At 41.1% G+C, this 27,852-nt stretch overlaps 1 protein-coding gene across 5 annotated transcripts in view; it reads left to right on the plus strand.

Moving 5' to 3' along the window:
- Nucleotides 1-27,852, plus strand: part of ABCG2 (ATP binding cassette subfamily G member 2 (Junior blood group)) — a 168,098-nt gene that overhangs the window by 26,479 nt on the left and 113,767 nt on the right. Inside the window, exon 1 of one of the 5 annotated variants that reach the window (XM_029597997.1) lies at nucleotides 18,528-18,588. The exons of the other annotated variants lie outside the window; for them this stretch is intronic. The gene's annotated coding sequence lies outside the window, so the exon portion shown is untranslated. Of the gene's footprint in view, nucleotides 1-18,527; nucleotides 18,589-27,852 lie in introns of those variants that run through there. 5 annotated transcript variants of the gene reach the window in all.

Raw genomic sequence — 27,852 nt, forward strand, 5'->3', positions numbered from 1 at the left:
TTAAGCACCTCACTGGATCACACCACTGAAATTCTAGGGCTACAAAGCATTCATATGCTGAATATAATTTGTGTATTAAAGCTACAAATTTGAACTGAGACCTCTATTTCAGAGGAAGCCAAAGGAGAACATAAGAAATGCCATACTGGGTCAGACCAAGGGTCCATCAAGCCCAGCATCCTGTCTCCAACAGTGGCCAATCCAAGTCACAAGTACCTGGCAAGTACCCAAATATTAGATAAATCACAAGCTACTATGGCTTATTAATTACCGTAATAGTTTATGGATTTTTTCCTCTAGGAACTTATCCAAACCTTTTTTAAACCCAGTAATACTAATTGCTGTAACCTGCTCAAACAGGACACGGGAAACAATACCACTCACTACCTTGGCGGCAGCATGTTGAACCAACTGTAATATGCGGGTCAGCTTATCTGGAAGCCCAACCTAAAGACTTTTTTATAGTAGTCTATATGTCCTAGAACTAAAACCTGTAGAACTGTTCTAAAAATATCTGCAGGATTAAGAAGTTTTAAAGGTTTGAGCATTTTCAATTTTTCAAAAGCAATTTTTGCCCCATGCTGAATGTGATTTCATGGATATTTTAGAATCTAGAATGGCCCAAATTTCTAGCCTCTGTATGTCAGTTTCTTAAACTTTGTGCTTTACTGGGCATGTGCAGGCTTGCATTATACCATGCATCCATGCGGGGGGGGAGAGTGTCTCTTCGGTGTCTGTTTGTTTTTTTTTTCTTTTCCATGGAGCCCACTGGTAAGGGATCCTCTTTCTTGCTTTTCTTCTCCAAAAACAGGCTGCACTAATTTATGCAGAGTCCTGCAGTCTTTTCTCCCTTAGTGATCCCTAAGTAAGGTTTTTTTGGTCATTTTCATAAGTTTCCACTTCGTGTCGTACCCAGTCAGTTCACTGACTGCCCGCATCATAAAGTTAGATTTTACCTTATTGTTTTTTTTGTCCGGCCATGGATAAGTTTACCAGTTGCTTCAAGAAATACCCCCTGTGTGACAAGGTCTTGTCTATCATTGATTTCCATGATAGATGTATCCTGTGCCTGGAGGCATCACATGACATCCCAGAGTGTATGTTGTTGATGCACGACCATGACCCTTAGGGTGTGCCAGTCCTGGCTTGAATTTATGGAGAAGCACTTCAGGCACTGTGAGTCTAGCCCATTGGCATCAACACAAAGGGATCCAGGAGCTGCACTGGACACTGCTGATGCTTTGACATCAGGAGGACAAGTAGCTCCTTAATATTGAGCATTGGGAAGAACTGAAGGGACAGATGGTTGTCTGCTTTTCCTGTCAGCTCCAGCTTTGAGGAGTTTTGATGCCAAGCATCAAGCAAAGGCAAAGATAGATTGGCATAAATCTCTATAAGTGTGCAATGTCAAGAGCATGGACATTCTGGTTGCAGCCATGAATTCTCTGAAGCATTCTAATGGAGAGGAGAGCTGATCTTCCATGAACTCCCAGAAAATGCAAAAATATCCAAGGGTCCAGATGTCTGCCATTGATTCACCTCTGGCTTCGCAGGAAGATGTGGCCTCTTTTTCTGCCTCCCAACCTGTGTAGGCATCTGCAGTCTTTGAGGAGGAGCTGGATAGGAAATTTCAGCAGGCCTTGCACAAGGCCTCATGGAGCATCCATGCCCCTGCATCAAGTGCATCGATGCTGATACAGGCTAAGATCCATCCACTGTTCGGATTCTCTCTTGCTGCCTGGCGGCCCAGAAGCAGCACCAGTACCAAAGTCAATTCCTGCAGGGGAATCAATAGTGGCAGGAGCACAGATTTCTAGCCTATTGGGTGAGGAAGCTTCACTGATTCACAGGAGTTCCTCAGGTTCCAGGTCCCAATAAACAAGTGCTCTGAAGCTCTGAGGAAAGGACAGCATCTGGGTCTTCTCCCCAGGCATTCCAGTCCGGATCAGACTCAAGAGTATTCCTGGAGATATGGTTACAGATTTGGAGCGGTCTCTGAAGCAGAGAAATCGACAGGTCTTCCCTCCAACCCCTCTCCTTTTCCAGAAAGAAAGAAGTCCCTGCCAGAGGATCTCTTTGTCGCTTTTGTGCATAGAATGGATGAGGCAATTCCATTTTCTTTACTGAAGGAGGATGAGACCATAAACAAGATGCTGGACACTCTCCAGCTTGTGGAGCCTCCCAACCTGTGGGAGGCTCCACAAGCTGGAGAGTGTCCAGCAATGGTTACATGGAATAGACTTAGTTTTTGGGTACTTGCCAGGTTCTTATGACCTGGATTGGCCACTGTTGGAAACAGGATGCTGGGCTTGATGGACCCTTGGTCTGACCCAGTATGGCATTTTCTTATGTTCTTATGTTCTTAAGGAAATCAAGGAAGTCTCAGTACATGAGATTTTTCCGGAGGTACAGATGTGGAAGAATCCCCTTTTTGTGGCTCCCATGAGCAAGAAGGTGGACATGATTTATTTCATCTAGAAGGCACCTGAATTATAAGAGGCAGCTATTTCACCAATCTGTGGAGGTCAAATCTGCTCTCGAGGGCTAAGAGGACTAGAACCCATTTCTGTTCCCCCAGAGAAAGATTCAACAACCTGGTTACTTTTGGGAGACATTTTTTTTTTTTTTAAGAGTGATGCTTAATGCCCGCATTGCTTCTTACCAGCTCTTCATGGGCCAGTATATGTGGGACCTATTGAAACAGATGTGGGAGGTGGGTGAGCAGCTTCCACAGAAGTAGCACAATGACCTACAGTCATTGTTGGATAAGGGAATAGAGTTTGGAAAAAACATGGCCTCGTCGACTTTTGATGTTTTTCAAGATGGTATCAAGAGTCTCTGCCATGGGAATTGGTGCCCACAGACTGTCCTAACAGGAGAAAATCTTTTTGAAGACCGGGTCAAGGAAGCTATAGCACAGATCAGAGAACACAGAGAAATGCTTCAGCAGTTCTCCACAGCCATTTTAGAGCTATCTTCCTCTTTGAGGAGGTACCTGAGTGGCGCTCAAGATGACACTTTCTCCAGCCAAGGTGGCATTTATTTACTGCCCCCTTCGTACCATACTCAGTAGGCCCTGTTGTCCTTGTTCAAAGCAGCAGAAGACTCATAAGCCACAGCCAGCACCCCAGGCAAAACCAAAGGCAGAGTTTTGACTGGATTGCAGAAAGCATAATCCAGATCCCAGTCCCTGTGCCAAAAGACTTTCCAGTCTGGTGCAAGTTGAGAGTTTTATATAAACCTTTGGCCCAATGTAACTTCACGTTTGTGAGTTATTAGTATGATATGAAGAGGAGACAGATTCCGTCTATTGGTAATTTGACCAAATCAGTCCCCAAACCCCACTTGAGGGAAGTTGTTAAATCATGATGTGCTTCAGAAAGAGCTCTCCTCTCTCTTAGAGACAATGCGGTTGAATCTCTTCCTCCAAAGAAAAGAGTTGGGAATTGCTTCCTAATTTCTAAGGAAACAGGGGATTCCATACCATCCTAGACCTAAGAGCCTTGAAAAAATATCTAAAAAGTGAAAAGCTCAGGATGATTTCCCTGGTCATCTGATTTCCCTTTTTGAAAAAAGAGGATTTGCTATGCTCTCTGGCTGAAGGATGCTTACACTCACATAAAGATATTTTCAGGTCCTAGAAAATCTCAGATTTGTGGTATAGGATCTTCACCTCCAGTACCATGTGCTGCCTTTTGTTTTAGCATCGGCCCGCAAGTGTCTTTACCAAATGTCTCATGGTTGTGGTGGTGCACCTACGCAAACTGAGGGTAATTGTGTTTCCATATCTGGATGATTGGCTAGTCAAGCACTTAGCAGGCAGGTGCCACAGAACTGGTGTGCAAAACCATCCAGGTGCTGGGGCATTTGATGACAAACTCTAGTAACTCCAAGTCCTACTTGAGCCCATCTCAACTGAAGTTATTGGAGCACTGCTAGACATGACTCAGGAAAAGCTTTCCTTCTATATTGGAGGACTATCAGCTTGATCTCCTCAGTGGAAATGATCCAAATGAATCAGCAGGTGCCAACATGGGATATGTTGGGTTGTTGGGCCTCATGGCATCAACAGTCCATCTTCTTTGACATGTCTCCATATATTTATTTATTTATTTAGGTTTTTTATATACCGGCATTCATGATACAATCACATCATGCTGGTTTACAGTTGAACAGGGGTGCATAATAAACTTCAAACTGGAACAGTAGTGCGAAAAAAAAAAGCTGTTACAAATAACAGAGGCCAGTGGACCCTCAAATTACAATGGCGCACACCATTCAGGATTTTCAAGTCAGCATCTGCATCATGCAACTGCTCAAGGATTCCCTGTCCTAGTGGCGGAACAATCACAATCATCTGGCCAGAGGCATACATTTTCCAAATTCTTCTAGTCCAAATTATCCTGACTACAGATGATTCCAAGTTGGGTTGGGGAGCCCATGTAGAGGGACTCAGCACTCATAGCTTATGGTCTGCTCAGGAAAAGCTTCATCAGATAAGTTTCCTAGAGCTAAAGACCATGAGGTTTCGGTTGGCCAACAAAGTGATCTTGATCCAGATGGATAATCAAGTTGTGATATACTACATCAGTCAACAAGCAGGAAGGCATGGAATCGTACCTTCTGTGTCAGGAGACTGTCCAAATCTGGGACTGGGCCATCTTTCAGGGGATGATCCTTAGACAGGTATCTGGCAAATGAGGAGAACATCCTTACAAATAGATTCAGTTGGGTACCTGAACCCCATGAATGGTCCCTGGACTGGAGGGTAGCAACTCAAAATATTCCATGAATGGTAGATATGCTTTTTCTCCCCAGAACAGGAAGGCCCCACGCTTCTATTCCTGGAAAGGGGTGCAAGGGAAACTAGCCTTAGACACGTTGCCCTCTGATTCTGCTTTTTGTGAAGACTTTGTTGAAACTGACATGGGGGATCATCATTCTCATAGCCTCCTTTTGGCCAAAACAGATTTAGTTCCTATTCATGTGGGAGATTTCCATCAGAGTTCTGATCAGGCTGGGGAATTCTCCATTCTAACATCAGGTTCCTGGCTCTCACAGCCTGGATATTAAGAAGGTATCTCTGCAACCTCTGGATCTTTAGAAGATGTGTTTCGTGTTCAGTTAGTTTCAAGGAAGGAGTCCATGAGGAAGTCCTGAAATGGAAAATGTTTGCCTTGTGATGTGAGCAAAAGGTCATAGATCTTTTCACCTGCATTGCACAAAAACTGCTTGATTATCTTCTACGTTTGTCAATGTCTAGTCTCAAGACCAACTCAGTAAGGGTTCACTTCAGTGCAGTTGGTGTCTATCACCAACTTGTAGAAGGTAGACCCATCTCTGTACAGCCTTTGGTTGCCCAATTCATATGGGGCCTGTTGAATTTGAAGCCACCCATCAGGCCTCCCGTTGGGTCTTGGGACCTCCAATTTTAAATTGACCTAGCTGCTGGAAACTCCTTTTCAGCCATTGTGCTCTTGTGACCTGAAATACCTGACTCAGAAGCATATTCTTGGTGGCAGTGACTTCAGGACTAACAGTCAGTGAGCTCCAGGTTATAGTAATTTGTCCATCTTATACCAAGTTTCATCATTATAGGATGGTTCTACAGATGCATCATAGTTTCTGCCTAAGGTGGTATCAGAATTCATCTTAATCCGTGAATTCTGTCCCAACATTTTTTCACAGGCCAAGTGTCCACCAAGATGAATATGCAATACACAGTTTGGCCTGCAAAAAAGCCTTGGCCTTTTACCTGGAGTGGGCTGAAGCCTATAGAAAGTCCACTATGCTCTGGTGTGTTGTTTTTTTTTGACACTAACAAACTAGTGATTGCCATTGCAAAACACACTTTATCCAATTGGCTAGCAGACTGCATCTCCTTCTATTATGCCCAGGTGGGCCTAGATCTGGTGAGTCATGTCAAGATTCAGTGTCAGAGCCATGACAGTGTTGGTAGCCCACCTATGATCAGTCTCCATGGAGGAAATCTGCAAAGTTGTGATCTGATTCATATGATGTGACTGTACGCAGTACAGACTGGCTGTACCTAATCTCTTTGATGTATAGAACCCAACTTCATCCCTCCTACAGCCTGTTTTTGTTCCAGACTGCCCCTTTATAAGAAAAATAAAAAAGAGGTCTGTTGCTGACTAAACAATTTGTGCCCATTGGCACTGTTTTGTTTCCTTTTTTTTTGATTTGTGGCAGTCTGTAGCTAAGGATTTCCCGCTTATGAGAACTACCTGTTTGTCTTCATAGAAAGCAGAGCTGATAACCTGTGGCATATGTTTTTCGAGGACATGTGCATACAGCAGGATATCTGTACTTAAAGTATCTGCTTGCCTCTCCTTGGTGGTGGCTTTTCCAAGTTTGAGCTAAAAAACAAAAATAGACTGAAGAGCCCCAGCGTGGATGAGTGATTTAACGCCAGCCTGCACAAGTCCACTAGGACACAATCAAAGTTCTAGAAACTTTGACATCAAGTTCTGAGCCATGCTCTTATCTGATATCACCCACTTGGGAGGTCTCATTTCCTGTTTCCTGCTGTCCATGGAGAACATATGTTACAGGTAAAGAACTCCTGCTTTTTGTAACTCCTTATTCTTAAATGCATAAATCCTGACTAAGCTTTTGAAAAATGTTTCTCCTGTATGTTTAAAAATGATTTAGGGCTTTTGATTTGATTGTATTTAATAACTTATCCCACCAATCAAAAAACAAAAAATCAAAGAAGATTACACTTTAAGGAACTTATTTGAAAAAAATGCTTCTGTTTTTCTGCTTTAAAATGTGTTTATAGATACAACCCTGCAGCAACTTTTCTTCAAAATGCATTTGTGTTGCACTATTGCAGATGCCTTTTTTTTTAAATTTTCTGTTAAGTTTTTCATTTACATAAGTGAAAAGAATAAGAATCACAAGCAAAAAAATCCAAAATAGACAATAAATCATGTCGAAATACTTAATCTAGTCCACATTATTTAGGGGATCTTCAAAATGAAAAGAAAAAAATTCTTATAAGGGACTGGAGAGTAATATATACTGTTGTCTACCTATATATTTTTACACCACAGATTTATCGCTGATGAAAGTTTCAAGATAGGATGGGTCCACAAACACAAAACAATTCTTTTGGAAACTAATCACTTACATGGAGAGAAAGTGGCACCCAGGTCTAAAACCTTCTATCTAAATTGCAAGGACTGTTCCCTAGAACACTGGGTAATACGAGTTACATCAGGACATTCCCTCTCCAGTCCATGCCAGATTACGTAGCACTAAGGACAGCTCTTTCTCTGTTGCAGCCCCCATTTTATGGAAGTCCTTACCCGAGGACCTGCATCTAGCTGACAGTCCAAAAACTTTTAAGGCCCTGTTAAAAACATGGTGGTTTAAGCAGGCTTTTTATTACAATTGTACTATGGCAAGCATCCCCCCATTCAGCTTATGTAGGTCTTTTTGTTGAATGATTTTTTATGTGTTTATAATATTTTATGTATGTTTTTTATTTTGTATATTGGCTAGTTTTATTTAGATGATTAATACATTTTAATAAAAGATAAAGATATCATAAAAAGGAAAAACTTGAACTCTATATCCACAAAAGCTAATATTCTTACTTTTGGAGACCTTCTGAAAAATTGCATCCCTATCTTGCTGGGAACAATAAGAAACTAATAGTGTTTCTCTAAGAGGAATAGTATCTATAAATGATTAAAAAATATCTGATAATGGAGGACTCTCCATCACCAAAGTATCTAGTCTCCCTTCAAAGGGGCACTAATTATCCAGTATTTAGATACCTATTTTGTCAAATTTTCTATGTATTTTTTTTATTTATTTATTTATTTATTTATAGATTCTTTTATACCGCGGTACGTATAGACATACATCACCTCGGTTTACAGAGAAACAATAAATTAGCAACAGGCTTTACATGTAACAGTTTAAAAAACAGTAAAACATTTAACAGCAACAGGCTTTACAGAAACAAGGGTTTTAAAGATAATATGCATACATCATTAAATATCAAACAAAATATAAATAACCATGTATTCGCAGGAGCAAATTAACTGTCAGCAGCGAGACCAATGTCACATTGAATACAATAGCCTAAATTGAGTAACAGTGGGGGGGTATGGAATAGCAGAATGTAAATACAAAATGCGAGGAAAAGAACTTGGAGTCAGTGAGGAATAATAAGGGATAGCTGAATTTTTAGGTTAGATGAGATTCATAGATTTATGTTTAGTATTTCTTTTTTTTTTTTTTTTTAATTCTTTATTTATGATTTTAATTCACAAAATAAAATCAGAAATACTTTTCTATAATGTTCATACAATGAAAATTATTTTTGAGGAAGAAAGGTTACCATAATTACAACTCCAAATTCTAACAATAAACATACCAATTAATCACCTTCTTCCAATTACCAAACAAATCTGGGGAGCTACTATAAACAAAAGAAAATTTTTAAGGAAATAATCTTACAACAAATTAACAGAAGTGTGTCGACATATCATTAAGACCCAACAGTGTCCTGACTAGAATTCCTATCTCCTTCCTCCTGAGCCCTCTGCCCTTCTAAGAATTTTTCTAAATCCTGTGGCTCATAATATATATACTTTTTATCCTTCACCCACATTATGCATTTACATGGAAACCTTATGATGGTACGGATCCCAAAGGTTTTGGCAAGATTTGCCAATACAATGAACTTTTTTCTCCTAGTTTGAGTTTCTCTAGCTATATCTGGATAGATCCATATCTTCTGGCCCAGGTAGAGAGAGGTTCTATTTAACATAAACAATTTTAGAATTTTATCTCTGTCTTCTGACAGAGAGAATTTTACCACCAGGGTACCCCTACTCTCTACCTGGGCACTAAGAGATGTCTCTAGCAATTCTGTAACATTCAAAGTTGTTTCCTGATATTCTTGATTTACATTTACATTCCTACTTTGGTTACTCTGTCCTATAAAATACGCATTAGATATTGAAGGTAAATTTTCTGATGTTATTGAAAGAACATTCATAAAATAATTTTTCAATTGTTCTTTAGATGATATTAATCTACACTTAGGAAAATTGACTATTCTAAGATTTTGATAGCGGACCACATTTTCCAAAGTTTCCACTTTCTTAGCCATTACACTTTCTCCCTTAATGATGTTAACCTGTACATTTTTAATTGAATTTAGTTCTTCCTCCACTTTTACCAGTGTAACACTGTTATTAGTAACCAAAGGATTAATATTTAATATAGCATTCTGCATCTCTTTTATGTTGACATTTAGATTGGCAATATTTACTTGTAAAGCAGTTATAGCTTGCCACAACATTTCTAAGGAAACTTTCTTAGGGTTTACAGGTTTGGCAATTGGGGTTGAGGATAGAAAAATGTTCCCTTCAAATTCTTGTCTGTCAGTGTTCCCATGATTTGGAGAAGGAATATTCTCTCCAGGAATTTTTGTTCTCCCGTCGGTTCCATTTACTTTTTCGCCGACTTTGTGCTCGCCCCTTTGAGATGTAACAGCTGCTTCTTCAAGCTCGCTCTCTTGTACTGTATTAATACCTAGAGCCTCCTCATTTGGGCCCACTACTACAAACGACTTCCGTATGTTATGTGAGCCAGACTCCAAGGCATTGACAGTAGTCTGGGGGGGAGGCGGTACTGATGGGGCCCCTGGACTTAGACTGACTTCGCCTGATAGAGGAGATAATTGCTCCTTATCTACCTCTATAATAGGCCTCTCAGGGGTTAAATTTGCCGACTGTGAGTAAAACCCCGTTATCACTGATTGAATAGGGTTGGGTCTCGCAGGTATTGAGGACTCCTGCTTGACCTTTCCCTTTCTTTTAGTATGCGGCATTATGCTAACCAAAAAGTGTTAGTCAATGAATCTGGGGTTACTCACTCTTCTGTAGCAAGGCAATTTTCAGCTGAAGAGGTTCAAGAGGTTCCGATATCGTGGGAATAAAGTCCTGGGCGCCTTCTTCGCCTTCGCCGGCCTAAGCCGGTCCAAGCCGCGCGCCCCTTACGGAGCGCGCGGCTTAGGCAGCGCGCCGACGGCGACGACGCGCCGTCTGCAGTTCGTTTTAAAGGCAGGCGCAGGCTGCTGACGTCACTGGGCGTCCTCCTTCCGGGTCTAGAGCCCGCAGCTGTTCCGAGGGGTATCAGATGGTAAAAACAGACCGTCAAGGCACCAGCAGCAGGTTACTCCTCTCTCTCCTCTCCGCTCAGCAGCTCCCGGGGGTTTCCAGCGTCTGCAGCTCGTTTTAAAGGCAGGCGCAGGCTGCTGACGTCACTGGGCGTCCTCCTTCCGGGTCTAGAGCCCGCAGCTGTTCCGAGGGGTATCAGATGGTAAAAACAGACCGTCAAGGCACCAGCAGCAGGTTACTCCTCTCTCTCCTCTCCGCTCAGCAGCTCCCGGGGGTTTCCAGCGTCTGCAGCTCGTTTTAAAGGCAGGCGCAGGCTGCTGACGTCACTGGGCGTCCTCCTTCCGGGTCTAGAGCCCGCAGCTGTTCCGAGGGGTATCGGATGGTAAAAACAGACCGTCAAGGCACCAGCAGCAGGTTACTCCTCTCTCTCCTCTCCGCTCAGCAGCTCCCGGGGGTTTCCAGCGTCTGCAGCTCGTTTTAAAGGCAGGCGCAGGCTGCTGACGTCACTGGGCGTCCTCCTTCCGGGTCTAGAGCCCGCAGCTGTTCCGAGGGGTATCGGATGGTAAAAACAGACCGTCAAGGCACCAGCAGCAGGTTACTCCTCTCTCTCCTCTCCGCTCAGCAGCTCCCGGGGGTTTCCAGCGTCTGCAGCTCGTTTTAAAGGCAGGCGCAGGCTGCTGACGTCACTGGGCGTCCTCCTTCCGGGTCTAGAGCCCGCAGCTGTTCCGAGGGGTATCAGATGGTAAAAACAGACCGTCAAGGCACCAGCAGCAGGTTACTCCTCTCTCTCCTCTCCGCTCAGCAGCTCCCGCATGTTTAGTATTTCAACTAGATATTTTTTAAATAATTCATTGGCTGATAACAATCTAGAGGCTGGGAAATTCAAGATCTTGAGATTCTTCCCCCCAGTCTGATTTTTCCAAGGACTCATCTTGCAATTGCATAATCAATTAATGTTTAATTTGAGCCACTTTTGTGCCTTTAAGGAGAATATCTGAGAACCCATAGTAACAATTATCAACTGAGTCCAATCTCTCTTCATGCTCTTGAAATTTACATTTAGTATCTTTTGTTATTCCACTGAGCTGAGACACAGTAAGTGACATAACTTTCTCTACTCTAATAACCAGTCTCCAGATATCAATCAAAGCAGTGTCTGGTAGCTCTTCACCCAGCTCAGGGTTATCAAAACAGCCAATAATGGAACTCCTTGCTTTAGACTCTGCCTTATCACAAGAGGAGAATGATAAAGGGCCACTCACCCTTGAAGTTGAAGATATTACAGCTGGAGGAATCTCACTCTCCAGCTGATCTTGTAAAACAGAAACAGATGGCACAACTAATCCAGCAGAGTCCAAACTACTTGTTGCTTCTGAGGCAGAAGGCGCAGGTTCTTCCCCAGAATGACTGGGAGTGGTTATTGACCCTTCTACCATCCGCGGCTATGGAGGAGGTAGACTCACCCCAGGGCTTAAAGAGACTCCTGAAGAACTCAAAGCTCCCTCCTGGGTAGTGGGAGTGATATACATCTTGCCTTTCTTCTTTTGCCTCCATATAGAAAGGTAGGAGAAATGGTGAGGCAACCTTTCCCAGGGGCGTGCCCCTCTGGTGCACGGCTTCACGCCGCAGCCATGTTGAAGTAGGCTGCAGCCCTCAGATGACGTCTCAGTTCAGCGCTGGTAGGGGGGGGAAGAGCACATCTAACACCCAGTCTCACTTCCCTCTCACCGTAGCTCCTCCTTTCACCCTGCAGATGTTTTTCAGCAAATATTTTACGAAGTGTCCACTGAATTTTTGGCTTTCCAGCAAATGGTTCATTAAATAGGACAGTTACCCACTTGCACTCTTGACCATATCAGGGTCTGAAAAAGCTGTTGCACAAACAGTCAAAATCTGTCAAAAAAAGAAAATTCTTCTGAAAAAATGCAGAAGTATATTCTCATGAAACATTCCCAGCATTGATTAAGAAATTGATCAATGCTGGGAATGTTCCTTTTGAATATATTAAAAAATATTCCTTTTGAATATATTAAAAAATAACTTTTGGAGATTATAAATTTTTAAATATATGTATATATTTTTTTATTTTAGCCAGATATTAACTAATTTGGCTAAAATCTAGCTGGATAAGAGGCTGAAATTGCCAGAATTTGACATTTAGATGGATAACTTTAGAAAGATTCCTTAATTGGTTTTTGAATATCAACCTTTAAAAGGTGAATTTTAAAAGCCCGTCACTCGCGTTATTTGGGGGATGCACGCACAAGTCGGGCTGGTATGCGCTGACCCAATTTTTAAAAACGTCCTCGACATGCACATATCTCCCACTGCGCACACATCTTAAACTTTTTTTTAAAAAGGGGCAGGACGTGGGCACATGGGCGTTTTGGTGCATGGCCAAGAGAACTGCGCGTAAATACTTATGTCCCTGGGCACATGCCCAGGTCCAGTGGAGCGTAAGTTTAATTCTGCTGGGGATGAGATGCATTTTAAAAAATAGAATAATTTATCAGGGGTTTAAATGGTCTGGATAACTGGGGGGGGGAATGCAAACTATCAAACCAGGGGGGTTTGGAGGATTTAAATGTGAACCGGTGAACAAACTGGTGAAAGTGGCAGTGGCGTGGACACGTGCCCCTGTTAAAATTCCCTGACATGCGTTTGAAGCACAACTTACGCACATAGGCGCACCCACCTGTGTAATAAAATGAACAAAGAGTGATAGCTACATGTACAAGTTTCTTTTATGCAGGAGCATGACATTTTTCTTTAAGTAATGAAAATCTCTTGATATGCAAAATTAGGGGCTACAGGTTGGCTTTCCCTCCTCCCTGCCTGGCCCCAAGGAACATAGGGAGGACTGTCTCTCTCTGTCCTCATGGCTCCGAGGACCTGTGTAAGCCTTGACTCCTCCCCATCCAACCCTGAAGAGCCAAAGGAAGGCCTGTCTCCTTCACTGATGCCTGTTAGGTTGGTGAAGGAATCTGGAAATAATCTGAACCCACTGGAGCCAGGAGTTCAACATCTTTCAGTATCAGATTTGACCCTGGCAGGGAAACAGGTCTGTCATGCTTCTCGCAGCTCTGTGCTAGTGAGGTCCAAAACATTTAGTTTTGAGACTATTCGGGAAGTAGTTATAGGACTATCTGGCCAGATGTTAAACACATCAGAACAGCTTCATGAATCTATTGCCAGTGCCAGAGCTCAAGAGATGGAAATTTCAGATCTAAAAAAACCGGACAGACTGCAATGAAGTTAAGGTGAGAAACTCAGAAGGATAATTTGGTGTTGCATAATAAACTTGAGGCATTGGGAAATGTTGTGAGATGTCGTAATTGTCATCTCATTAACTTTCCAAAGTGTTCATCCATCTCCTTTTGAATATGTTCAAAAACAACATTTGGAGATATTAAAAGTATCTAATTATCTAAAGAAGGGATAAACAGAAGGGTCAGTTACAGACTTCGGAACTGTCCTTTGATAATCTTTGATTTCATGGAGGTCCTTGAAAAATCAGAAGTTGATATGGTTACTTTTAATTGTATATTTTGTTCTAGACTCAGATCAAGATTCACTATTGAGGCTGTTTGTTTCCAGATAAAAGATAAGAATATTTTGTGATGTAGCGAAAACCAGACAAAAGAAAACAGGTCCTACTAATGAGGCCCAGAGTATTACAATTAGGGGGTCTCATTTTGGATAAATTCTGCCTGCAAATGCATGGTGAAATATCAAGGTGTAAGGTATATATTATACAAACTATCTCAGTTGACCACCTTCCGGCTCAGGACAGAGTTCCAGCCTCTTCAAATCACATTGGTGGAATCCCACAGAACCAGAGGAGTTATTTTGTGATCTCAGGACCCACACTTTAAATACTGCTGTATCCTGTTCTAGCCTTTCCTGTTTTCTTGTACAGTAATGATTTTCTCCTTATTTTGTGACTTGGATTCTCTCACAACTTGTGAACCTATAAGACATTAGATTTCTTTGCTGTTTCCTTTATCCTTTACATATGGGATTATTATATTACAGTGATGGATACAGTTCCTAAGGTCTTGCAATTCAATGGCCACCTGCCACCTCACCCATGACTTTGGGTTTCTTTCAAACAGAACGACCAGCTTCTCTCTTCATTTGAAACCACTGCTTTAATCACCAGAAAGGACCCAGATCACAACATCTGATGGCAGTTTCTCTTACCTGGCCTCATGTTTTCTTCTTGTGACTTTGAAGATGCTCTGCTTCCTTCCTGGTCTGTCTGTCTGTCCACAGTCTTTCCTCTTTCTTTATACCCCTCAACTCCTCATTTTTGTTCTGGGTGAGCCTGTCAGAGGAAGACTTATCCTTTTGCATTCTGGGAGGTGCAGTTCTTTCTGCTTTCTCTAGATGAATATAAATTACATCTATACACAAGCACACTATATATATCTCACTTGAATTTAAAAGTTTTAGATCTTGAAATTACAATTTCAAACTGTCTTTTAAAGAATTAGGTCAGATGGATCTCTGATTTTATTGCCTTTGGAGAAAGTGGCAGAAAAAGGGGGCTTCCCTTTACACTGACCCAATAAATAAACCACTAATCTTATCTACTAATCTGCATTGCTCGCAAAATGAGTTGTATCTAAGCCATAAAAGAATATAACTTGCAAATGACTCTTATGATAGGTAGTGTTAAAGTTCATTTTATATAACACTCATCCAGCATTCATAGTATCGCATACTACTATCCAGGTTCTTATGGCCTGGATTGGCCACTGTTGGAAACAGGATGCTGGGCTTTTTGGACCCTTGGTCTGACCCAGTATGGCATGTTCTTATGTCCTCTTAAAAAGCTTAGCCCTTAGTAATCATATATAGAAAAGTTATTAATGTAATAAATAATGATATGCACACCAGGCTCATTCATAATATATAAAACATTAAATAATGCTTAAAAGATATTTATTTATTTATTTATCGCGTTTTATATACTGTCATTCGGATTCGTCAAAATAACGCCATAACGGTTTACAAAATACAAGGTTAAGGGGGGTTAAACAGGGTTTCAAAAAGGTATGAAGTATAACTAGAAACATGCAGATAAAACTGAATTGGAAACCATAACAAGATAGACTCCATATGCAGTGCAACAATGGAAAAATAAATATCACCATTCCTCTTTAAACATCAAACAATAAAATCAAAATATATAAATCATCAATCATAATAGTAAAGCTATACTCATAAAGAAATATTTCAAAGCAGCTGATGAATAGAACATTCAATGATTAAAAACATATAACATTGTTTGTTTTTAAAAATTTTCCAAACATCAATAAAATATTTCAAAACAGTAGACACATCAAATAATATTCAGTAATTAAAACTAAGGCTAAAAAAAAATCCCCTGCTCAACATACTTGGAAACTTTAGACTCCAGTCACCCTGAGATTGTCATGGATAAGTCAGGGATAGGAGGTGTGCACAAACTTTCTTCTTCTCTCATATATACATACTCTCTAACATGTTCATTGTTATACAAACTCCCTTATTCTCTCACTCACATGCTGATTGGCTCACTCATTCTCTCACTCATGCTCTAGAAACCACAGCATGTCTGACTATTATGCAGTGCAATAATGGAAAAACAGAAACATCATCATTCCTCATAAAACATTAAGCAATAAAGTCAAGAAATATGAAACATCATTCATAATATTAAACCATTAATAAAAAGAATAAATGTCACATGGGCAATAGTCAATGAACATCCAGTAACTAAAATGACTCACATTTTTTCTAATATTTCCCAAATACCAAATATTTCAAACAGCAGACCCATGAAATAAATCCCAAAAATGTAAAATAGGATTAAAAATCTCCGGCTTTCCATACTTGGGATCTTTTTGATTTCCAGTCAACTACAGATTATTGTGGATTGGGGGAGAGGGCCTCACAATTCTTGTCCTCTCTCTCCCCCCTTACACACACACATGCTCTCATATTCAGTCTTTCACACACATGCAGGCTCTGTCACTCTCATACACATGCAGGATCTGACACACACACATGCAGACTGTCTCATACATACACGCAGGCGCGCTCTCTCTCACATACATACACAGTCTATCTCTCATACACCTACAGTTTTCAGGCCTCCCTGTTTCTTCTGGGTCTTGTTTTTGGCCACTGTTGGATGGCAGTACTGCTGTTTGCTCCCAAAAGGGAGGTAGAAGGAGGCCACTGCTACTGCGCTGCTCCTACAAGGTTGGGGGTGGGGTGGGGTGGGGGGGATAGGGTCATGAAGCCTTGCAGGCCTCTCTCCCAGCTGTGGCAGGATGGGCTTTGCTGTGTCCCTGCTGGTTTCTCTTCGAGCTGTAGCAGCCCCCCTCTTCTTTTCTTTGGCCTAGAAGCTAAAAATAACCTACTTGATGGGTGCGACCAGTTCACCAGCGGACACCTGATCCCCTGATAGGCCAATCTGCCCCTGATTGCTCTGCATGCAGAATCAGGCTTCTTGGGGATTCCAGTTCAGTTTTTATCTGTTATTTCTACTTTTAATTTCTCATCAATTATTTGGTATTTAAGAACATAAACATGATTGCAGAAAAAGACCATATTGGCCCATCTTATCTACCCAACCACCCAATTAATTTGGAATTATAATTCCTATCACTTCCTTAGAGATCCCCTCTATTTATCCCATGCTGTCTTGAATTCAGATACTGGTTTTCTCGCTACCACCTCCACTGGGAGGCCATTTCATGCATCCACCACCCTCTCTGTAAAGAAATATTTCCTAAGATTGAAAGTGGGTAGACTCAGGAGTAATCTCACTGCATGACCCCTTGTTCTAGAGCAGGGATAGCCATCTCCAGTTCTCGAGAGCCAAAAGCAGACCAAGTTTTCAGATATATCCACAATGACTATGCATGAGATAGACTTGCATGCACTGCCTGCATTGTATGCTGTTGAGGAGCGGAGTTGGCCACCCCTGTTCTAGAGCTTCCTTTCCGTTGAAAGAGGCTCACCACCTGTGCATGGACACGGATGAGATAGAATGTCTCTATTGTGTCTTGTCTTTTCTCCAAGGTATTCAGGTTTAGTTCTTTAAGTCTGTTTCCATATGCTTTAGAACAAAGATCACTGACCATTTTAGTAGCCACCCTCTGGACCTACTCTATCCTGTTTATATCCTTTTGGTCTCCAGAATTGTACACAGTATTCCAAGTGAGGTGAGGGTCTTTCTGTGGTTTTGCTTATGTGATCATCAATGTGAGGCATTCTGCTAGTATGTAATTTCTTTTCAACAGGAAGGGGTTTAGGATTTTGATGCCTCTATGTAAGGGTCTGTTACAGGGTAGCAGAGTGCTGCTGTTATCTGCAGAACTGGAAGGCAACTAAATCTTAGCTAGCCTGCTGCCCCTAAATGTTTGCTACCTTAAGCACAGGCATAATGGGTGCATATTTGACAAATCCAGGGCTGCTGTGCAGGGTTCTAGAGCAGTCTGGATTGTCCTACTTTCCCCCTAGGAGTGTTTGTATTCTTGGGATTAGTCATGTGTAATATTTGTAATGCTACCCTATCCTAGGTAGGGTTGCTGTTTTGGTATAGCACCTTTGCTGTGAGTGACTTCTTTGCAGGGTGTTTTGTTACTTCATAAAAGTGGTAATGGAGAGGGTCTGTGTCGCTGTCGCTGTTACTAGGGTGACAAAAGGATGTGGATTTAGACCTCAGCAATATGGGTTTCTCTAAAGAACAAGCAGGTGTTTCGAACCTGGCAGAGGGGATACCTTAACTGCCTTCAAAGAAAAGGGGAGGAACAAAATAACAGTTTGAAGAAATCATTTTATAGTATGTCGATGTATTGTGTGTGACAGTTTGCACTGAAATGACAAATGACTATCGTTCTTTCTTCTCTCACTCTTTTGGAAGCTTGAAAATAAAAGTTAACCAATAAAATATATATATATATATATATATATATATTTAGTGGCGTAACATTTCTTGACACCTCAAGCCCCAAAAGCAGCTTCCTATCCAACCGTAGATCCATGCTTGCTTTGGCTATATTAGCTTATAAATGGTAAAAATTAAAAAAATGCTTAGACAGAGGCTCACGTTCGGATGCCAGGCGCAGTAGCACAAAGGGAGAGGCGCCCAGCTCTGATGCAGGTCAATTGTGAGCTCAGCACCATTTACATCAGGTCGGCGAATAGCTGTAAATCGGCGCTCACCACGGAGCGACCAGGGCGGGAGCGCTGACGTCACAGGGGGGCCCCCGCGCGTGCTGCTTCCCCCTTTTCCCGGGCTGCACGTGCTGGAAGCTGGGGGCGGGAGCGGGAGGCGTGGCCGCGCCTCGCGTGCTGTATCCCGGGGCAGAGCTGCGGCGGCGGCGATTCGGTGCCAGAGCGGGAGCCAGAGCGCCTCAGCAGCCTCGTGAGTACCGGGCGCGGGGCGGGAGGGTGACCGGCATTTGTGCCTTTTGTTCCATAGTATTGGGAGGGTTAATGCCCATGTAGTAAGAGAATTAAAACTTGCAATTTCATATTCACCGTTATCTAGGAACTACATTTTAACTGTGATTATATATATATATATATATATATATATATATATATATATATATATATATATATATATATTTATTTATTTAGTTCGTTTATCTGTAGCTTATAGTGAGGAGCTCATGTATCTTGCAGAAGGCACATCAGGCATCACTGCCTAGGGCACCAACCTTTAAAGGTGCCAAATGACCCAGATTATAGAGGAGCCTTTCCCCGCTTACTTTAGGGCTGTTGCATTTCAAAGAGACATCACCATGCCATTCTGGCCCAACACCCCTGCCCCCATTGTCTGAGCTCGGAGTTGCAACCTCTGCTTTCAACCTCCAGCCCTGCCTCTGGATGCCAAATTCTTAAACCCGGTCCTGCGGTCCGTGGAAGGAGATCCATATTTGACCTGGAAAACTAATGAGACAGAGACATAGAGCCTGACCCGTCGCCTCTCTGACCAAAATGTGGTTGTTTATTATGTATATTAGACTAGCGTCTGCGGGAAGTGGAGTCCGTATCGACTCAGAAACTGGTCCTGGGCTCACTGCTCTTGAGAAAAGGCCAGTACAATTATGAAAATCTAGTTTTACGGCTTTCTGTGTGGCGACAGATGGGTGCAAAGAGGTAGACGTCAGGCAAACTGTATTAGTGTGAATTCCCTTTCGTGGTATTGAGGGCTACAGGTTTGTTAGTCAAAGAGCACTTTACTGTGAGCCCTGAAGATACGTACTGTGATTTCCAGGTTAGATCTATGAAGTATTCCTGAAATTTTAAAATCAAAAAATAGTACCACCCCCCAGGCAACACACTTTTTTTTTTGTTTGTTTTTTTAATTGTATACATCCTTTGGAACTCAACTATTATGGTCCGAGGATACCTTATTACTGATGAGCCTGTCAGCAGCTCCTGGAAGAATGTTTCTGAACTTTACCTTCTGTTTGCATTGACTGATTTCACTGCAAGGCCACTAAACTGGACAGGAAAAAGGGAAATGTATCCTCACTGGGACAAACTGGGTTTTGTTTTTAGCCTTTATCCTCTGTAACCCGTCATTATTTGTTGATTTATAGCTACGAATGTTACTTTTGTAAACTGTCGTGATCTTCACATGGAACGACAGTATATAAAATGTCTAAGTAAATAAATACATATGCTGGGTGGCTGTGTATGTGGGAGGGCCAGGCGAGATAGATGAGCAGTTTGTAAGTTTCAGAAAGAAGAAAACTAGCTTGTCTGTAGAGTAACTGTCCTTAATGTAAGTACAGTGTAATTCTAGGGTCAGTTTTTGTGGAATGACAATAACATAAAGCAATGTGGGCATTCTGAATGACTATATGTTATCTCTCTGTATGTTATATGGCCAGTCAGCAGAGCTTTTCAGGCTGTGTGGGCAAAAGGGATGAAAACTAAGTATTTAGGTGTTGTCCTTGTTCTTACTATGCCTGTCATTTATGCACCTGTTCTTTCGCTGAAGGCACAATTTTCTTAGTTTATGTATCCATATGAATGCGGAAGTTGTGTACTTGGCAAAAAATAAGTGCACAAGCAGCCAGTATAAGTGCATAACTGGCCAACAGTTATAGTTTTGCCAATGCACTCTGCAGCCCACAGCATCTGGTCACCCCTGATGGTCCCCCCCCCCCCCCCCAATCAGGTATTAGCCTAGACCTGACCCTGCTTATCATCTGAGTCCTAGTGAGTTCAGGCTCTCCCAGGTCAGTGTTGCTGGTAGGAAGGGAGGGCAGAAAGAGAGGTAATGGTTTGTAACTTCTTATTTCTACTCCACCTATCTGTTCTCTGGACCCAGACGTGCCGATGGAGCTTCCTAATCACAACCTTTGCTCCTCAGGCCAAAGCAAACATTTCGTTGAATTCTCACTTGGTTTATTGATGCACGGAATATTTCTCATGACTTTCTGCAAGTGAAAGATTAACTTGCACTCTTCCCTGCCCGAGCCAGGAACACACTGATCAGTCTAAGAAACTAGCAGATATAAAAAAAAATAAAACAAAATATGTGAATTTTACTGAACATATGGTTCATTGCTGGTTTACCAATTGTAACAGGGTTAATAACCCTACACTGTTAGTTTATATTCAGTGGTATTTTACCTTGCATTGTTTTATTACTTGTGAGGCACTCTGAGTTACTGATGAAAAGCAGAATAAAAATTTAAACACAAAAAAAAAAACCAAAATTCAAGAATGTGTTGGCAGGAGTCAAGTGTGGTTCTGACAGGAAACTACAATAACTCTGGGAAGAAGTACTGTTGTGCGCAGGAGTCTGTAGAAGCTAACTGAAGTATTTGTTGGGTACCTGGGGCAGGGCTCAGAACCTTCCCCTGGCTATCACTGGCTGTCAGCCATTAGCAGTATAAAAGGCCAGACGGAAGGCTGGTAGCGAAGTCCTGTCCTGCTGATGAAGGTAGACCGCTTAAGAGAGCGGAACCAGAGAAGCTAAACCAGCTCGACCAGGGATCACAAGATAACCAAGTACCAAGCGTTTGTAGAACTCCCAGACATGTATCAGCAGTATTATTTCACATAAAGACTGAGTGAGGGGTCACTGCCTTGAAACAGGGACAGGATTGCGTGAGTAGTAACTGCTATTCCTGAGGGTAAATGTAGTCACTTTTTCTGTTGAGCAGCTTTTATTTCTATTATTTTGTTGTCATAAAAAGGACCAGAATTGCACCTTTTTAGCCTACGTATAACTAAAAGCAGAGGTGAGAGCAGTCTGGGTGTGGTGGGAGCTTGAACACCCCCAATACTGAGCAAACTCCCTCAGTGTGTCCAGAGAGGGGTCATTTTTGTACAGTTTAGCACCTCTGATCATTTTGAAAAGTTGGTTTCTATGCCTGAAACTTGTCATTCTGACTGTATACTGTGGTACTTTATAAAAAGCTTCTTAAGCTATAGCATGTAGGGATGTGAATTGTTTTTTGACGATTTAAAAAAATCGTCAGATATTATTTAAATCGTCAAAAATTGTTAAGTGTCGCGATACAATAGAAATTCCCCCGATTTATCGTGAAAAATCGGGGGAGGGCGGGAAAACCAGCACACCAAAACAACCCCTAAACCCACCCTGACCCTATAAAACTAATCCCTTACCTTCCCCCCCCACCCTCCCGAACCCCCCCAAAACTTTTTACGAGTACCTGGTGGTCCAGTGGGGGCGCGGGGACCGATCTCCCGCTCTCTGGCCATCGGTGCCATTTTGGCTGCCACTCAAAAATGGCGCCGATGGCCCGATAAAAAAAAAAACCAAAAACCCCACCCGACCCTTTAAAAATGACCCCTTAGCTTCCTCCACCCTCCCGATCCCCCCCCAAAACATTTTAAAATTACCTGGTGGTCTAGTGGTGGTCCCGGGAGCGATCTCCCGTTCTCGGGCCATCAGCTGCCACTCATAAAGATGGCGCCGATGGCCCTTTCCCCTTACCATGTGACAGGGTATCCGTGCCATTGGCCAGCCCCTGTCACATGGTAGGAGCACTGGACCACCAGGTAATTTTAAAATGTTTTGGGGGGGATCGGGAGGGTGGGGGAAGCTAAGGGGTCATTTTTAAAGGGTCGGGTGTTTTGGTTTTTTTTTATCGGGCCATCGGTGCCATTTTTGAGTGGCAGCCAAAATGGCGCCGATGGCCCGAGAGCAGGAGATCGGTCCCCGCGCCCCCACTGGACCACCAGGTACTCGTAAAAAGTTTTGGGGGGGTTCGGGAGGGTGGGGGAAGGTAAGGGGTCAATTTTAAAGGGTTGGGCCTCACTAAAAAAAAAATTAACGATGTGAATCGGAACCGATTCCGATTCACATCACCACCGATCAGATTTTTTTCTCCCTCTAGCTGAACCCAATCGTTAAGACGATCGGGCACACGATTCACATCCCTAATAGCATGGTCTGTAAAACGTGATTTTAGCATGCTGTGCATTCTCCTTACCAAAATGTGTATGTGGCTAAATTAGTGCCTTTACAAAGGAATGGTAAAAATTACCCAAACAGGTTGTGTTGTGTGTTGGATTCATATTTGCTGAAATGTATATACTGGTTCTTTTTAAAGCAGTCCTCCTCTTTACATCTAGATTTTAGAAAAGTATATTACTGCAAAAAAGTTGTCTCTCTGGGCACATGTAACCTATTTTTATTAGCGGTCACTTGATCTAAAATGTTGTGGGTGACATTGTTTCCTGCAGCCTCCGTGATTTCAGTATTTTCTTTCTTTCCTGAATAGTTTCATTAGTACTTGCACATGACCCAGTGACTCAGTTTCTGATTTTGGAAAAAATGGCCTGGTGGTGCTGAAAGGACAGCATTTTTTTTAGTGTAATACTTTTGCATTGTATTCTATGATGAGGTTGCAATCCTCTAACTATAAAACAAGAAAATCAAACAAAACATTGCTGAGCCCACAATATAATTTATTTAAATTGTCTTTTTTTTTCGCTATTTTTAAAAAAATCATGAATCAATAATACTGTTCACGATATTTTTCATGCATTCTTGTTAATTTTTTTTTACAATATACAGCACTAGCCAGGGTTGTTTTACAAAGGAAAGTAAATAGGTGAGAGATCAGGTTTTTTGATAAATAGTGTCTGTACTTAATTGTTGAGGAATAAAAGTCAAAGGGCATTGCTTTGTTTTTAGAAAAGTATGCCTGAGGTGTGAACATTGAAATTGGTCTTTTGAGTCAGAGTGGAGTTTTTATTTATTTTTAATTTATCTGATTTATATTCTGCTTTTTGGCACTTCAAACTGGATTACATTCAGGTACTGTGGAAATGTTCTGTTTCAGCTTCATTTGGACTCCCTAGGAAAAACACCCAAAATAAGGCAAGAGCTGGAACTGTTTTCTAAATGTGAGGAGATTGCATATGAAGTATTCATTTCTTTATGCAAGTCTCTTAAATCCTAGTCTGTTTTTGCCTCTGCACCTTGCCTAGCGGGACTAATACTTATTAATACTACTACATCTTTTTTAACTTAATATTTATTTGATTTCCAAATTATTCCACAAGTCAAACCTGTTAAAAGATGATGATTGAGATTTCACAGAACAAATACTCAAAGCAAAAAAAACCCCCAAAAAACTAAACTAAAAGAAATTCAGGAAATCTCAAGAATATGGCCCACTATAATTGTAGAAAGGAAGAGATTTTAAGGGAGAACAATTATGGAAGAGAGAGAATAAAAATGAAGAAAAGGCATTAACAGGAAGCAAAAGCTTCCCTCGCCCATCTGTAGAAACTTGTCTGTTTCCTCATATCCAGAAAAGAATGCAATTGAACAGGTTAAAAAAACAATTAACTTGAGCATAAAAATCAAACATTTACAGGGCTAGTGTAAAAGAAAAGATCTAGTCTCCTGCCAGATACAGAGAAATTTCTTCTGCCTTTCCTGACTAAATCTATTTACAGCTGGATAAATCCAGATACACTGCCTCCATAAATTCTTCAGTGGCCTTCTGGAAATATAACACTAATACAGAGGGTATATTCTTTCAGTTTTCCTTATATTGTACATAAACCACACTCATAAAGGAAAATATACGATATCAACAATATTGTTCAATACAGTACTTGTTTATTCATATAAATACATTTATTTATTTATTTAAAAGGTTTTATATACAGACAACCGTTTGCACATCGTGTCGGTTTACAGATAACTTAAAACCACGGTATAATTAGGCATAGCCTTTACAAAGAACATAGAACAGGCAAAATAACAAGCAGAAAACTGAATAAATGGTTGTTGGGTTCGAAATGGGGGTTACAATAAGTTGGGAGAGGAGGATAAATAAATAACAGTAACAACGAGAAAATGCTATGTACAGGTTCAACAAATACATTCAGTGCGATTAATGAGCAGAGGAGTTGGTAAGCAAGGGTGAGGAGGGGTAGGCTTGTAGGAAAAGCCAAAATACATGAAAACCTATTTAGACAATTAAAACTATCTCACACACATACTTCCATCCACATCCAATCACACTATTAAAAAACATCCAATTTCAGCATTAACTTGATTATTCAAACAAATAATTATTCAGTGTCATACATGAAATTGAATTTCATGTATGACACAGAATAATTATTTGTTTGAATAATCAAGTTAATGCTGAAATTGGATGTTTTTTAATGATGTGATAGTTTTAATTGTCTAGATAGGTTTTCATGTACTTATAAGAATATTGAACAATATTGTTGATACCATATATTTTCCTTTGAGTGTGGCTTCTGGAAATATAGGCATAAAACATTATCCAAATTTTGTGTGGATACGAAAGAAGCAAGGGGCATAGCTCTGCTGGACTCTGTTTTCCCGAGTCACAAAAATAGAAGAATCCATATTAGCCCTAAACAGTACTTCAGGTAAATCTGCATTAGATATAGATCTTCTCTTTGTAGGCAAGAGAGAAATCTTATTCAAAGGGGAGATTTCTTCTGAAGGCAGTAAGAACATGTCAGTTAAATATTTTTCAAATGTCTCCAATGGAGATAGAGGCAATCTAAATGAGATAAAGAGGCTACTACATATCTTTTCTAAAATGCCATGAAACATATGCAGTGCTTGGAACTGCACTATTTAAAGAGACACTTTCAAGAAGTAAAATGAGAATACTGATGACATCAGCAACAGTGAGCATGGTCACGATATGCGGGTTAACTCATTGCCTTCTTGCAAGTCTGGAGTAGCTATACTACTGCCTTTATGATCTTGAAAGCAGTGGTATGGCTGCTCCAGGCTTCCAAGAAGGTAAACTTAGATCTTGAAACTCATCTCATAAGGTTTTTGGTGCAGACCCTGCACTGTTTTGGTTGCATTTTTCTGTGCCGCCTCTTTTGAAAGTACAGCCTTGAGAATGGAACACATAAGAACATGCCAAAAAAGAAGAACTGGAACAATTTCCACGAAACACAAATATATGTCAAAAAAAGGAAATGTTGTATCAAATAAATCTCATATTACAATGCCACTTCCCAAAGAAATTTTTCTTTTAAATGTATGGCCACATCATCAAGCCTGACAGCGTGTTCTCTGTGTTTTCAAAAGAGAGCCGCCCGGACCTCTAATCATCTGCGGCAGTCAATCTTTCTTTTTTTCTTCTCTTTTCAATTTTTTACGATTTTTTTAAAGGTTGTATTTTATAGTAATCTTTTTTCAAAGGTAATGTAAAAGAACATGCCATACTGGGTCAGACCAAGGGTCCATCTAGCCCAGCATCCTGTTTCCAACAATGGCCAATCCAGGCCATAAGAACCTGGCAAGTACCCAAAAAACTAAGTCTATCCCATGTTACTGTTGCTAGTAATAACAGTGGCTATTTTCTAAGTCAACTTAATTAATAGCAGGTAATGGACTTCTCCAAGAACTTATCCAATCCTTTTTTAAACCCAGCTACAGTAACTACACTAACCACACCCCCTGGCAACAAATTCCAGAGTTTAATTGTGCGTTGAGTGAAAAAGAACTTTCTCCGATTAGTTTTAAATGTGCCACATGCTAACTTCATGGAGTGCCCCCGAGTCTTTCTATTATCTGAAAGAGTAAATAACCGATCCACATCTACCTGTTCTAGACTTCTCATGATTTTAAATACCTCTATCATATTCCCCCTCAGTTAGGACTTTTCAGCATGGAAAAGAGACAACTTCTTTAGTCTTTTCCTCATAGGGGAGCTGTTCCATTCCCCTTATCATTTTGGTCGCTCTTCTCTGTACCTTCTCCATCGCAACTATATCTTTTTTGAGATCTGGCGACCAGAATTGTACACAGTATTCAAGGTGTGGTCTCACCATGGAGCGATATAGAAGCATTATGACATTTTCCGTTTTATTCACCATTCCCTTTCTAATAATTCCCAACATTCTGTTTGCTTTTTTGACTGCTGCAGCACACTGAACCAACTATTTCAATGTGTTATCCACTATGACGCCTAGATCTCTTTATTGGGTGGGTGGTAGCACCTAATATGGAACCTAACATCATGTAACTATAGCAAGGGTTATTTCCCTATATGTATCACCTTGCACTTATCCACATTAAATTTCATCTGCTATTTCGATGCCCAATTTTCCAGTCTCAAAAGGTCTTCCTGCAATTTATCACAATCTGGTTACGATTTAACTACTCTGCACAATTTTGTATCATCTGCAAATTTGATTACCTCACTCTTATTTCTTTACAGATCATTTATAAATATATTGAAAAGTGAGGGTCCCAATACAGATCCCTGAGTGGGCATCTGAGGGTCCCAATACAGATGCCCACTCCCTTCCACTGAGAAAATTGCCCATTTAATCCTTCTCTCTGTTTCCTATCTTTTAGCCAATTTGTAATCCACGAAAGGACATCGCCATCTATCCCATGACTTTTTACTTTTCCTAGAAGCCTCTCATGAGGAACTTTGTCAAACGCCTTCTGAAAATCCAAATACACTGCATCTACCGATTCACCTTTATCTACATGTTTATTAACTCCTTCAAAAAAGTGAAGCAGATTTGTGAGGGAAGACTTACCTTGGGTAAAGCCATGCTGACTTTGTTCTATTAAACCATATCTTTCTATATGTTCTGTGATTTTGATATTTAGAACACTTTCCACTATTTTTCCTGGCACTGAAGTCAGGCTAACCGGTCTATAGCTTCCTGGATCGCCCCTGGAGCCCTTTTTAAATATTGGGGTTACATTAGCCACCTTCCAGTCCTCAGGTACAATGGATAATTTTAATGATAGGTTACAAATTTTTACTAATAGGTCTGAAATTTCATTTTTGAGTTCCTTCGGGGCTCTGGGGTGTATACCGTCTGGTCCGGGTGATTTACTACTCTTCAGTTTGTCAAATCAGGCCTACCATATCTTCTAGGTTCACCGTGATTTGGTTCAGTCCATCTGAATCATTAACCATGAAAACCTTCTCTGGTACGGGTATTTCCCCAACATCCTCTTCAGTAAATACAGAAGCAAAAAAACTGTTTAATCTTTCCGCGATGGCCTTACCTTTTCTAAGTGCCCCTTTAACCCCTCGATCATCTAACGGTCCAACTGATTCCCTCACAGGCTTTCTGCTTCGGATATATTGAAAAAGTTTTTACTGTGAGTTTTTGCCTATACGGCCAACTGCTTTTCAAATTCTCTCTTAGC

The sequence above is a fragment of the Rhinatrema bivittatum genome, chromosome 1 (assembly GCF_901001135.1).
Source record: "Rhinatrema bivittatum chromosome 1, aRhiBiv1.1, whole genome shotgun sequence".
Classification (NCBI taxonomy): domain Eukaryota; kingdom Metazoa; phylum Chordata; class Amphibia; order Gymnophiona; family Rhinatrematidae; genus Rhinatrema; species Rhinatrema bivittatum.